Source organism: Anas platyrhynchos, chromosome 2 (assembly GCF_047663525.1).
Source record: "Anas platyrhynchos isolate ZD024472 breed Pekin duck chromosome 2, IASCAAS_PekinDuck_T2T, whole genome shotgun sequence".
Taxonomy (NCBI): Eukaryota; Metazoa; Chordata; class Aves; order Anseriformes; family Anatidae; genus Anas; species Anas platyrhynchos.
This window is the reverse complement of record NC_092588.1, coordinates 154022606-154033907: the sequence shown is the minus strand read 5'-3', so window position 1 is coordinate 154033907 and position 11302 is coordinate 154022606. Positions and strand designations below refer to the sequence as shown.

Below are 11302 nucleotides of genomic sequence, written 5' to 3'. Positions count from 1 at the left end.
CCCAAAACCAAACACAGCACTTGAGGTGCAGTCTTAGCAGAGCAGAGTACAAGGGGACAATCAACTCCCTGCTCCTGCTGGCTGCACCATTCCTGCTACCAGCCAGGATGCCCTTGGTCTTCTTGTCCACCTGGGCACACTGATGGCTCATGTTGAGGCGACCATCAATCAGCACCCCCAGATCCTTTTCCTCTGCACAGCTTTCCAACCACTCTGCCCCAACCCTGTAGTGCTGCATTGGGTTGTTGTGGTCAAAGTGCAGGACCCGGCACTTAGCCATGTTGGACCTCATCCCACTGGCCTCTGCCCATTGACCCAACATGTTCAGATCCCTGTACGGGGCCTTCCTACCCTCTGGTAGATCAACAAGTCCCCATAGCTTGGTGTCATCTGCAAACTTACTGAGGGTGCACTCAATTCCCTCATCCAAGTCTTCAAGGTATTAAAGAGGATGGGCTCCAACATCAGCCCCTGGGGAACACAACTGGTGACCAGTCACCAGCTAGATTTCACTCCGTTCACCACTACTCTCTGGGCCTGGCCATCCAGCCAGTTTTTAACCCAGCAAAGAGTGTATCTGTCCAAGCCATGGCTGCCAACTTCTCCAGGAGAATACTGCAGGAGACCATGTCAAAGGGTCTCCAAGTACTGTGTCAAGGACTGTTTCCTTGACCATAGAGCCACCTCCTCACCTGCGTTGCTGCTCCTTGCTTATTTTATTTATTTAATTTCCATGCAGTGTGGTAGCCTAAGAGCCATGTTTTTACCCCTGCGAAAACCCCAGAGGCCAGGGCTGTGGGCTGATTTCTTTTCACCCTGTCGGGAGGGCTCTGCTTGGGGCTGAGGTGCTCACCCAAGGCTGGTGCCGTGTCCCAGCCCTGAGGGGCTCCAGCTCCAGCTCACCGGCAGTGCTTCCAAGGTGCTCGAGGCTTTACACACACACTTCAGGGTACTCAGGTCCAAAGCCTTTGTTTTAGGAGTCTGTGGTGGGGGTCAAGTGCTCAGCCCCCATTTGAGTCTCTCTCACTGAGCTGATGGGAAAGACTCATCTGTCTTCCATAGAGAGACGTGGAAGATCATATTGTCTTTTCTAATGTAAAAATAGTGCCTGAAGTTGTGAGTTTATGGCTGTATGAAGTTCTTGTGGTGGTTTTACCATGCTGGGCAGCTAAACCCCACAACCACTCGCAGGTGGTTTTCCCAGGGTGAGGCTCATCTCCTGCACTCCGGGTGTGCTGACCCCTGCGATTTCCCCAAATGCGGGAAACTCGACTGCATAATTTGTGGTAGTGGGGGACTGCGTTTGCGCTCTCCCCTGGTTGAGGAGGACCGACGTCTTCTCAACGAGAGCCCACCCCTCCCCTCTTCTTCCTGTTTCCACCTTTTATTGCTGAGTGTGACATCACATGGTATGGAATATCCCTTTGGTTGGTTTAGGTCAGCTGCCCTAGTGATGTTTCTCTCCTCACTTTTTGCCCATCCCCTAGGAGGGTTAGAGAAAGGCCCAATACTGTGCCACTGCTGCTCAGCAGTAGACACAACACTGGTGTGATAACACTGCTGTTCCAGCTACAAGTACAGAGTACGGCACTGTATGGGCTGCTGCCGGGAAAGTTAACATTCCAGACAGACCCAGTACAGTTCTACACTGATTTTCAGAGATACACCTCCCAGTTTCAAAGCATCTCTTTGGCACTTAAACCATTAATGCATCAAGTGTTGGGTTGCAGCAGTAACTATATTCTGGGTAAAGATCTGTATAGAATTGTGTATAGGGCTGTGTTCTTGGAAAGCATTTTTTTACACTGATTGCTTCATTATGGTAGAACTGTAAACAGTAAAGGAACTGGTGAATTGGATGGAGGATTGGTAATAGGTAATGACAAAAATTTACCGTGAAAAAAAATGGGTAAAGGGGTAAGTGGAAAATATATATTTTCATATATTCACGTTCATTTATTGCTGATTATAGTCATAACCAGAAAATTCAATGGCCATTCACTGATGCTAATATAAGCTTTGCTTATCTTGATATAGATCACATTTTCTAGCATTGCTGAGTGCACTGTGTCACCATCACAACTACAGGTAGAGGCTAAGGTTCTGAAATGAGATCTGCCTTGACCACAGCCCTTCCTTAACTGCAGTATTTCTACTATTTTATGCTATTACAGCAGTGGGAAGTATATGATTCAAAGCATTTAAGACAAATATGGAAAAGTTTTATTGTTGAACACAATTTTCTCTTAGATAAAATTAAGGCTTTATTTTATTACTTATTTATTTTGAAACAAGAATTTAGTTGTGTACTAGCTTCAGACTAACGGTAATTATCAGAGCATTTCAGATGCTGATATGCATCGCCTATGTAATCTTAATGGACTGTGGACTAAACAAAGAGGCAGAAGTTTTCAGCTTAAGTAAATTCTGAGCCAAGTGCCTTACTACCTTTCAGTATGCATTAGTCCATTATGAGGTTTGAGATTCTTTTCATAGCACAATAATTTTCACACATACTTCAGTTTCTCTCTTTATGTTTCTCTTAAAGATATTTACGTTTGTTTATGATTTTTCTGTTACTCTGAAAAAATAAATGGAATAATTTAATTCATAAACCCTACTAATCATAATCGCAAGTGGATTATTCACTTGCTAGAGTTAATCTTCATATTATGTCTTCAAGGGCAATCTTCTTGCTTAGTATATTTGCTTTAAAATTAGATTTGTTTATAGACTGAGGACCTTTGCTATTTACATTGTTGTGCAGTTTTAAAATTGCTTTTCCTCTCTGTGTGACTATTTGTGGATAGTCCCTGCTATTAGTATATATACTCCAGTGTTTCAAAAACCTTTCATGTCAAGAATTAATTACTCAAAGGAGAAAAAAAAGTGCACAGTGATCACTGTATCAGAATCATTGAAGTTGGAAGTGACCTCTGGAGACTGTGTAGTCCAACAAAGGTCATATTTGCTGAGGGCTGCTAAAACAAAAGAATTATCATAGTGATAAGTGATAAGTTTCAGGCTTCTGTGTATATGTTTAGTAAGTCTGAATTGTTACAGAGTCCTAAAGACAATATTACACTAAAATGTGGTAGGTAAGGTTTTTTTTTTTTTTTTTTTTTTTTTTTTTTTTTTTTTTTTATTGCAGTAAATCTTTGAGTCTTCCATTATTTTTGTGTTATTTTAGAAAAGTGATGAGATCATCTCATTTATAACATTAGCTCTGGGTTTTGGCAGAGGAGTAACATGATGTATATGTGAGTCCAGGGATTGTTTTTCAATTTCCCTTAAAATCTGATCATCTTTGGCTAAACTGTGAATTTCTGAAAACACGAGTGCAAGCAAACAGAAGTTGGGCCAAAAAAGGACGTGTAAGAGTATGGAGCTTGGTTCACAGGTAAAGCCAAGACATGGAGATGAGGAGAAAACAAAATGGATGTTTATTGGATAAGTAACCACTGTAAAAAAAATAAAAATACAAAGATATTTCCTCAATAATGATAGGGTGAAGAATGCTATAGCATTTGCCAGCTGTTTCTCTGTGTTGTTCCAGCCCCTCTTTGTGAGGTTTGGCTGCTACAGCATTAAAGAAAAAAAAATCTGAAAAGAATTTAGAAATAAGCTGTAAGAATGATTTGGAGCCTGAGAAGTAGGAATTAGAGTGAAAAATTCATATGGTTTTTGTCTATAGAAGAGAAGATTAAATGAACCATTATAGCAGTTTTCAAATAATTAAGAAGAAATATGGAATAAATTTGTTTACATGTCCATGATGAAGACAAGAAGTAATGGACTGAAATTGCAGTTCAGAAAAAAATATATGAAGCACAAAAAAAACAACTTTATTGGCAGTGAGCATAGTGAAGCACTAGAGTATGTTGCATATGGAGGTTTTGAAATCAGCATCTGTTGTAACAAGAAAGTAGAGAAATATCTCCAGGAATTACATCAGGATAATTGATACTGGTTTGGGCTAACGCATGAACAAGGTGGCTTTAGGATATCACTTCCAACTCTGTTTTTAAATATAAAAGAGAATGTTTTTCATAAGCAAAAAGCTCTTTAATCTTCTAGGAAATGCTGTAATAGGCTATGTAGCTTGGAGAAGAGCTACATAAATTCAAGCTATGAAGAAGACGTGCTTTTTAAGGCCAGCTAATCGCTGAAGAAATTCCCCAAAGGACGTGATAGATTCTACATAGCTTGAAGCCAAAAGTATTGCAGCCAATACATAATTTATGGGCATGACTCAGTGGTAACTGCTTGAGATTGCTGTATTTTTTCTGTATTTTACAGGGTGCGAAAGTTGGTGATTTTAATTCCTATTCAATTTTATTGTGCAACTGATTTTTCCTGGGATATCATGTTCTACAAGTCTTTTTTTGAAGTAACATAATCTTTAAGACTCCTTCATTTCCAAAATCTGCTGTAAAAGTCACAAAAACGTATTCACAGAACAACGTGAAATAGTTAACAGTCTTTGCTGTGTTTCTCTGGTGTGTCTGTAACTGAACGTCCTGATGCTGGTTTAAGGTCCAAAAAGTTGCAGAGTTCATCTGAAATAAAGTTACGATTTTAGATGAAAGTCTAAAGACACACAATTTTCTTGTATTATGTTTCTTGCATGGTTCAGAATGAGGGAATATTTGTAGAGATTCAATGAAAAATACTTCAAATCAGTTTACGATCCTTTTATTTTTGAGTGCTGGATGAGAAGAGACATTTTCCTCATGGCACAGAGGGACAAGAGTTGGTGGAGTCACTCAGGCAGGTGACTGAGCACGTATCACAGTGGGTCCACTGAGCAAAGGCTTTGTGGATACAATAGCAAAATGGTGACCACATAAGCATTCTTAATGACTGGAGTTTCATGTAAGTAGAAGATATGGTGCCAGTATGATGGCAACTAGAAGCAAAGACATAAATTCTCAAGCCATTTTGAAAAAATGAGATGCCCAAGTTAGCTGGAGAGGAGGGACAGACAGAACTGAAGTCCAGTTAGTTTGTTTTTAGATTGCAAAGCTGCTTGGTATTGTTGCATTCTTGACAAAAAGTTGAATTTAGACTTTAATCTTATAGGGAGCTATGGTAAGAAGTATGTTTAAAACCAAATGCTCAGTCTTTGATAGAGCTCTTCCATTTGTCATTTCATAACTATGTTTGCAGGCATGCGATATAAGGTGAGACTTCAAGAGTAAGCTGTGTAAGCAAGAGTGCATCAGAAATACTGGAAATCTTTCAGAAATGGTATTAGCAATGTTTGCACGCTTATAATAAGCATGTTACTTTTGAGAAATACAAAATGCTTCATAAATACCTAACTGTTTTTCAGAATACTGAGAAGAAACATGGAGTGGCTTGAACTTTAGGCACTGAGCTAATTTTCAGACTTACTCAGTGTACATTAGGTCATTAGGCAGAAAGCTACTTTGTGTAACAACACATTTAATGTGTACTTACCCTAAAAGCTATTTCCTGTTATTCTGTAAAACCAATTAGCTATTTACTAAATACCAAATTGCATGTCCGTGTGATTTCTTATTTCATTGTGCACAACGAAGAAAGGAAGATGGGAATCAGATGAATTATTACCTTGAGAAATTCATCACATCCTTTACACTACTATTTTTTTTTTCTAATAGGGATTGGAGCACACCTTCAGTGTATCTCAGACATGACCGTTGACCTGAGCCCCTGAATTTTTCTCACTGACAAACTCTCGCCTTTACCTAATCTGTATAATATAAATCTATATTCTGTATAATATATAAATATTATATATTATGCTGTATATAAATATACATAATGTAACATAATAAATGTATATAAATATATTATTCTGTATATAAATATATAAATATTACATATTATATATTCTGTATAATATATAAATCTATATTCTGTATAATATAAATCTACGTATTCTGTATAATATAAATCTGTATATGCATGTTTTTTGTTTGTCTGTTTTTGCTTTATTCTACGTATAACATTTCTTTATTGTGCATTCCAGGTATAGCAAAGAAGGTGTATTTCTTTTTGCCTGCTGTTCCATATCGCTCGGTTCAGGGGTTATGGTATTTTATGCAGGGCATTCCTGGCATCTCTTGCTCATTTAGGTCTTGAAATTAATCCTGAAGCTTCTGGCCAGCAGCTGAATTAATTTGGTCCGCAATGGATGCATTTGAGTTTGCATTGTAATAGGGGTGTGTGCATTATTTAGAGAGAGCTCTTAATGTGATATGTTGGCTGTTTTGTAGTATTCCCCAATTGCGGGCATGCCTCTCTCTGTCTGCAGATTTTAGGTACACACAGGAAGGAGGATCATAAGTTCTCTGGAGCTGGAGCTTTAGTAGACAGAAATCCCTGCAAATAATAATTTTATTGCAAGTATATCTGATGCAAAAATGTCTGCTTGCATTTGCCAAATATTGTGCAATTTTATTGCTGAGTAGTGAGCTACCACCATTACACAGCTTCTAAGAAATATCATTTATGAGCTAGAAGCATCAGGGTTAATAACTTAGACTACTCCAAGTAAGTGTTATAAAGAAGTATTATACTATGAAAATCTATTACCAATTCTCAAACTGTGTTTGTAAGTAGGGCTAGATAAGAATTACCTAGGATTAGAAAATGAAGGCCTACTCTAATTAATGCTAATGATATTGAGTATTTGAGAAGGCCACAAGTGTTCACCAGTTTTTTGGGTGCTTAACTGTCCTTTTTGTCAAATTACACATGCTTGTATTTGTCTTCATTGGACTAGTTTCAGAGTTCAGCTTTTGTGTGTTGGATTGAAGAGTTATTTACTAGTAAGGCTCTGGTTCAGCTGAGTTTAAGTTAGGAGCTTACATAACACAGTATCATCCCTATAAACGAGGAAAGTAACAGAAACCAAGTGTGAAACCCTTCTCTAAGATAGAGGCAAGCATTGCAGATCTGTTATTCCACTGAATATAGGAGACAACTTTTTCTAGGATTACACCACAGAGTATTTCTCAGAAGAAAGAAATGAGCAGATGAGGATGCTGGATAGAACTGGAGGTTAAGAGGGTCATGCAATGTGCATGAATCGTCAAATGCCTTGAGATTTTTAATAAGTGTATTTATCTGAATAGTAATCTAAAGCAGCATCTCACGTTTAGAGTTGTGGCACAGTCACAAGATACATTTAACTATCCAAAAATCTGTTTGTTTGTTGTTTTTTTTTTTCAGCACTTGACATCTATGTGCTCACAGTCATTAGACTAATGGTGATGTACTAATGCCACCAAGAAAAAAATATTTTTTCTTGTTCTCTAGCTATAAAAAAAAAAAAATAGAAAAAAAAAAGAAAAAGCAAAGTACGCTTTGCAGTTAATGGAAGAGACAGATCTATGGCAAGAACAAGGAGACTAAATCAACAGTTAGTTGGTTCTATAATGAACATTATCTTTTTGTTAAATGAGCTTTTTTCTCTTTTTTTCTTTCTGAGATTTTGATGATTAATGAAAGAATCTGAGAAGAAAACAGGGTGCAAAAAGAAAAAGGGAGAGGTGCAGCTCTTTGCCCTCCTTTGAGATCTGTCTTTAGTCCCTGTGCCCCATTTTTCAGAGGGTCAGGTTGATGAAGAGGATGCAGCTGAATTATGTTCAGGTAAGGATGGGTTTTGTATTTAGCGATGCTGGAGGATGGAGTTTTATAAAATGTGGCTGCTTTTGACCAGAGCAGTTATAGAGCCATTACAGAATGACCTTTTACTGATATTTAAAATTCTGCTCTCTTAATTGAATTTGAGAACATGCTATTGCTTTCAGGAAAAATAACTTACACTTGAACTTAAAATGCCTTGTTGTTGCTTGCATCACTGAACACTTAGCATCTTTATTTCTTTAAAACCATCTTTGGTTGTTTCCTTTGCTGATGGTATCTATCAGGCAAAGTGTTTGATCACAATTGTTTTTTCTCTTTGCACGCATTAGGGCTGCCTGGCTTTTAAGGACAGCGTAGTTTTTTCAGTGCAATTCTTCCAGCAAAACCCATGACAGCTCTTTATCATTTGTCACAAAGATTTAGGATCGATCCAATAAACAGCAAAATAATTGTTGGACAGTAATTGGTGCTGTTGATATAAGAAATATAATTGTACTTAGCAATAAGGCTCGTCAGTAATTTGTACCTGTTGCTACCAATACCTCTTGCTAGCAGATTTTTTAAATGAACTTTAATTTCAGAATATTCAGGATATGAGGAAAAACATGGTGGTTTTTATTTTTCTCAAACAAGGCATGTATGTTTTAATAGAAGTTATGGGATAATGTGATATTGAATGTATTTTGAGCTCAGGTTTTGTATATATAAGATACATATATAACTATTTGACTTTGAGATTTTGTCTCAGCCAGGGAATAATAATAAATAGAATTTAAAGAATGAAACACAGTAATATGTAAATGCAATTTCTACCAAAAGTTTTAATGAAGTACAAAATTTGGCCCAATATGTAATATATGCTGGAAGTTTCAACTGGTTAAAAGATCAGCTTCAGGAGGAAATAGGAAGCAAACAGCTTTTGTTTTCTTATGTTTCTACTTTTTTTTTCCCATTGAACACAAGTAATCTGTGCTTTTAGTAAGTGCAGCTGTGATTTCAAAATAAATAAAATAATCGGGTAATATTTAGGTTAATATTCTTCAAACGAATCACCCTCTCACTTTTTTCCCTTTTTTACAGTATTCCCAGTGAGATCACAAAATCTCATTTATTGCTCCCAGAACAGCCAAGCTCCTCCTTCCAGCCCTCCCCCAAGCATCCCAATACAAAAGAAAACTTTCTGGATGGGAGCTGGGTAGGTAGGCAGGATATTCTTTAGAACAGAATGGTGACAGTGAGAGAATGAAAACTTTCTTTCTCGTAGAAGAAACAAGCTAGATGAAATTAGCTTAAGAAACCAGTGTGAAGGCTTTTTATTTTGATGGGGATGCTGTAAGTGTTTTGTATTTCCTAAATATTTGTATACTATGAGAGATACCCATTGCAAATTTCTTAATTTTAATTTACATGTATTGGGTTAAAATATTCAGGGGGTTCTCTGTGGATATGTATATGTGCACCTATGCTTTTAGGTCTTAGATGTGGTTTTATTTTAGATACAGGTAGAATGTACATAAGAAAGTGTGCCTTTAATGTAGAACTGTTATATTGCTGAAAATACACAACTATTACTTTAGCTTACATGTAGCAGTATAACATTTAACTGAATGTTAATATATTTCTCATTAATTTCAGACTGCTTTTTGTACTGTTGGTTTGGTAGGCTGGCTGATGCACAGTAGCCCTCAAATTGGGTTTCATACTTTCTAATCTGAGCTTTAATTATCTTCAAATAGTGCAATTTATTTTCCTGCAGAAATTTGGAATGTTTATCTCAAGAAAATGCTGGCAAGCCATTTTTTCAAGACATTGAAGTAATTCACCATCTAGCCTGTTGCACCCATTTCTGATTTTGGAAGTGATAGTGTGAACAGATTTTATTATATTATATTGATAGTGTGAATAGCTTTTTGTGTCTGTTTCAAAAACAAACAAAGATAGCTATCAACACAAAAAACACAAAGTTTGGTAGGGGGGAAGCAGGTTGAGGAGAGTGGGGAACAAAGTGCTCGGTGGAGGAAATAACCATGTATTTTAGAAACAGCAGTAATCTAATAAAGCTTGTTCTATTTCCCAGACTGTTTTTAGAAAGGAATAAAATAAGTCTGTTAAATGTGTTGATAATTATTGGTAGTTACATTAAAAAAAAAAAAAAACAGTAATCTGAGAGCAGATGTGTTTTTTTTTCTGTATTGGATCTGAGTAGGTGATAGTAGTAGGTTTTTGCAGGGTGTTGTACCGTACAGAAAAGAGAGAAATCTTAGCCTATTCCCTAGTGTTGCTGCATTTTTTCTTTTTCCTTGCAGTTTCTTGTTTCAAAAACATTTGAGCTGCACATAAAAGTGCTTTGATTCCTTTTAAATTGTTTGTTTGTTTGTTTTGTTTGTTTTTAATATTAGTGGTTATTTATAATAATGAGTATTCATTACGGTATATATGTCCAGTGCATCCACATATCCACATGTAAGGTAAATGGTGAGTTTGAAGGCGTTTATAACATTGAGAGTTTTCACATCAGTGTTTCCTGTGGGTGGTGAACTGGTTAAAAACAAAGTTTGAAATCTGAAATAACTAATGCAGATCTCTGATTTTGCTGACATCCAGTTTTGCTCTTGTAGATTATATGGAAAGGTGACTCCAAAGTGTTTGAGGTGTCTGTTTAACAGCAGGAAAAGTTTGGGCAGCTATGGACTGTTTCAGCATAAGATTGCATTTAAGGGTCTAAATAGACTGTCCATGATCTAGGAGTTTAAAATCCCATTACAGACAGTGGGGATTTATTGTCACTGAAGTTTTTGGACATTCTAAGGTAGCTATCTCCCTTTGTTCATCTGAGTATCTCTGCAGCCTGGATTTACTGTGCTTACTACTAGATATCGACCGACTGTAGTGACAGTTAAGATGCCTCTTTCACATGCAGGACCTCAGTGAAGGTGTCTTTATCTGCAGACTCCATCCATCCACAGCATCTTGGTGTTTCTGAATATGTGTTAATTTGCAATTCTATGTTGTCAAGGTACTAAAAAGGCTACTGATTTTATTGATACAGCTGGAAGGCTAATTTTGCTATGTGATCCAGAGCTATATATGATGTACGTGGTGCCAGTGTCATTAAGTACTCTTTCATAAACGACTTGGAAGTATTAGGTTCTGGATATTTTGTTATAATGATTGTCTGAACAGACATAAGATTTATTAAAATTTGATTTTGCACATCACAACTTGAAATGAGTTTTGAAAAATACAGAGCTTTTAACAAGCTAAAATGCGGAGCTAAAACAAGCTTTCTGGAAATGCTGTTGGTGAGTACTGAAAAGGGAACGGGACTCTGATGAGAGCGCAGATTTTAATTGTTGCAGTCTTATGGTGGTGGGTCTTGTAGTAAATATTGTTATATGTTATATTCTTGTTTTATTCATTTATTTTAAGGTACTTTTTGACCTATGTTAAACATATAGTTATTGGATTTTGTGCAAACAAAATCCTACCACAGGGAATCATTTTTATTCTTTGTGTGAATATGTCTGTGTGAAAGAGTCTGTTAAATGCATATAAAAAAAAAAAAAAGCAGATAATTGTAGTTTCTTCTTTATTTTTTCAACTCCAGATGCTTACAGATAATGTTCAGTTGGTGGCTATAAATGAGGGAGCAGACAGAAATAAC

At 36.8% G+C, this 11302-nt stretch overlaps 1 protein-coding gene and 1 non-coding gene across 2 annotated transcripts in view; both read left to right on the top strand.

The window, feature by feature from the left end:
• Window positions 1-1148: 1148 nt before the first annotated feature.
• LOC113842995 (U1 spliceosomal RNA) lies at window positions 1149-1318 on the top strand. Its single transcript, XR_003495901.1, has one exon. It is a non-coding gene; the product is annotated as a U1 spliceosomal RNA (small nuclear RNA).
• A 7408-nt stretch (window positions 1319-8726) lies between these two features.
• LOC101799433 (sodium channel protein type 5 subunit alpha-like) overlaps window positions 8727-11302 on the top strand; it is a 45950-nt gene continuing 43374 nt past the window's right edge. Inside the window, exon 1 of the mRNA XM_021272133.4 lies at window positions 8727-8970. The gene's annotated coding sequence lies outside the window, so the exon portion shown is untranslated. The remainder of the gene's footprint in view (window positions 8971-11302) is intronic.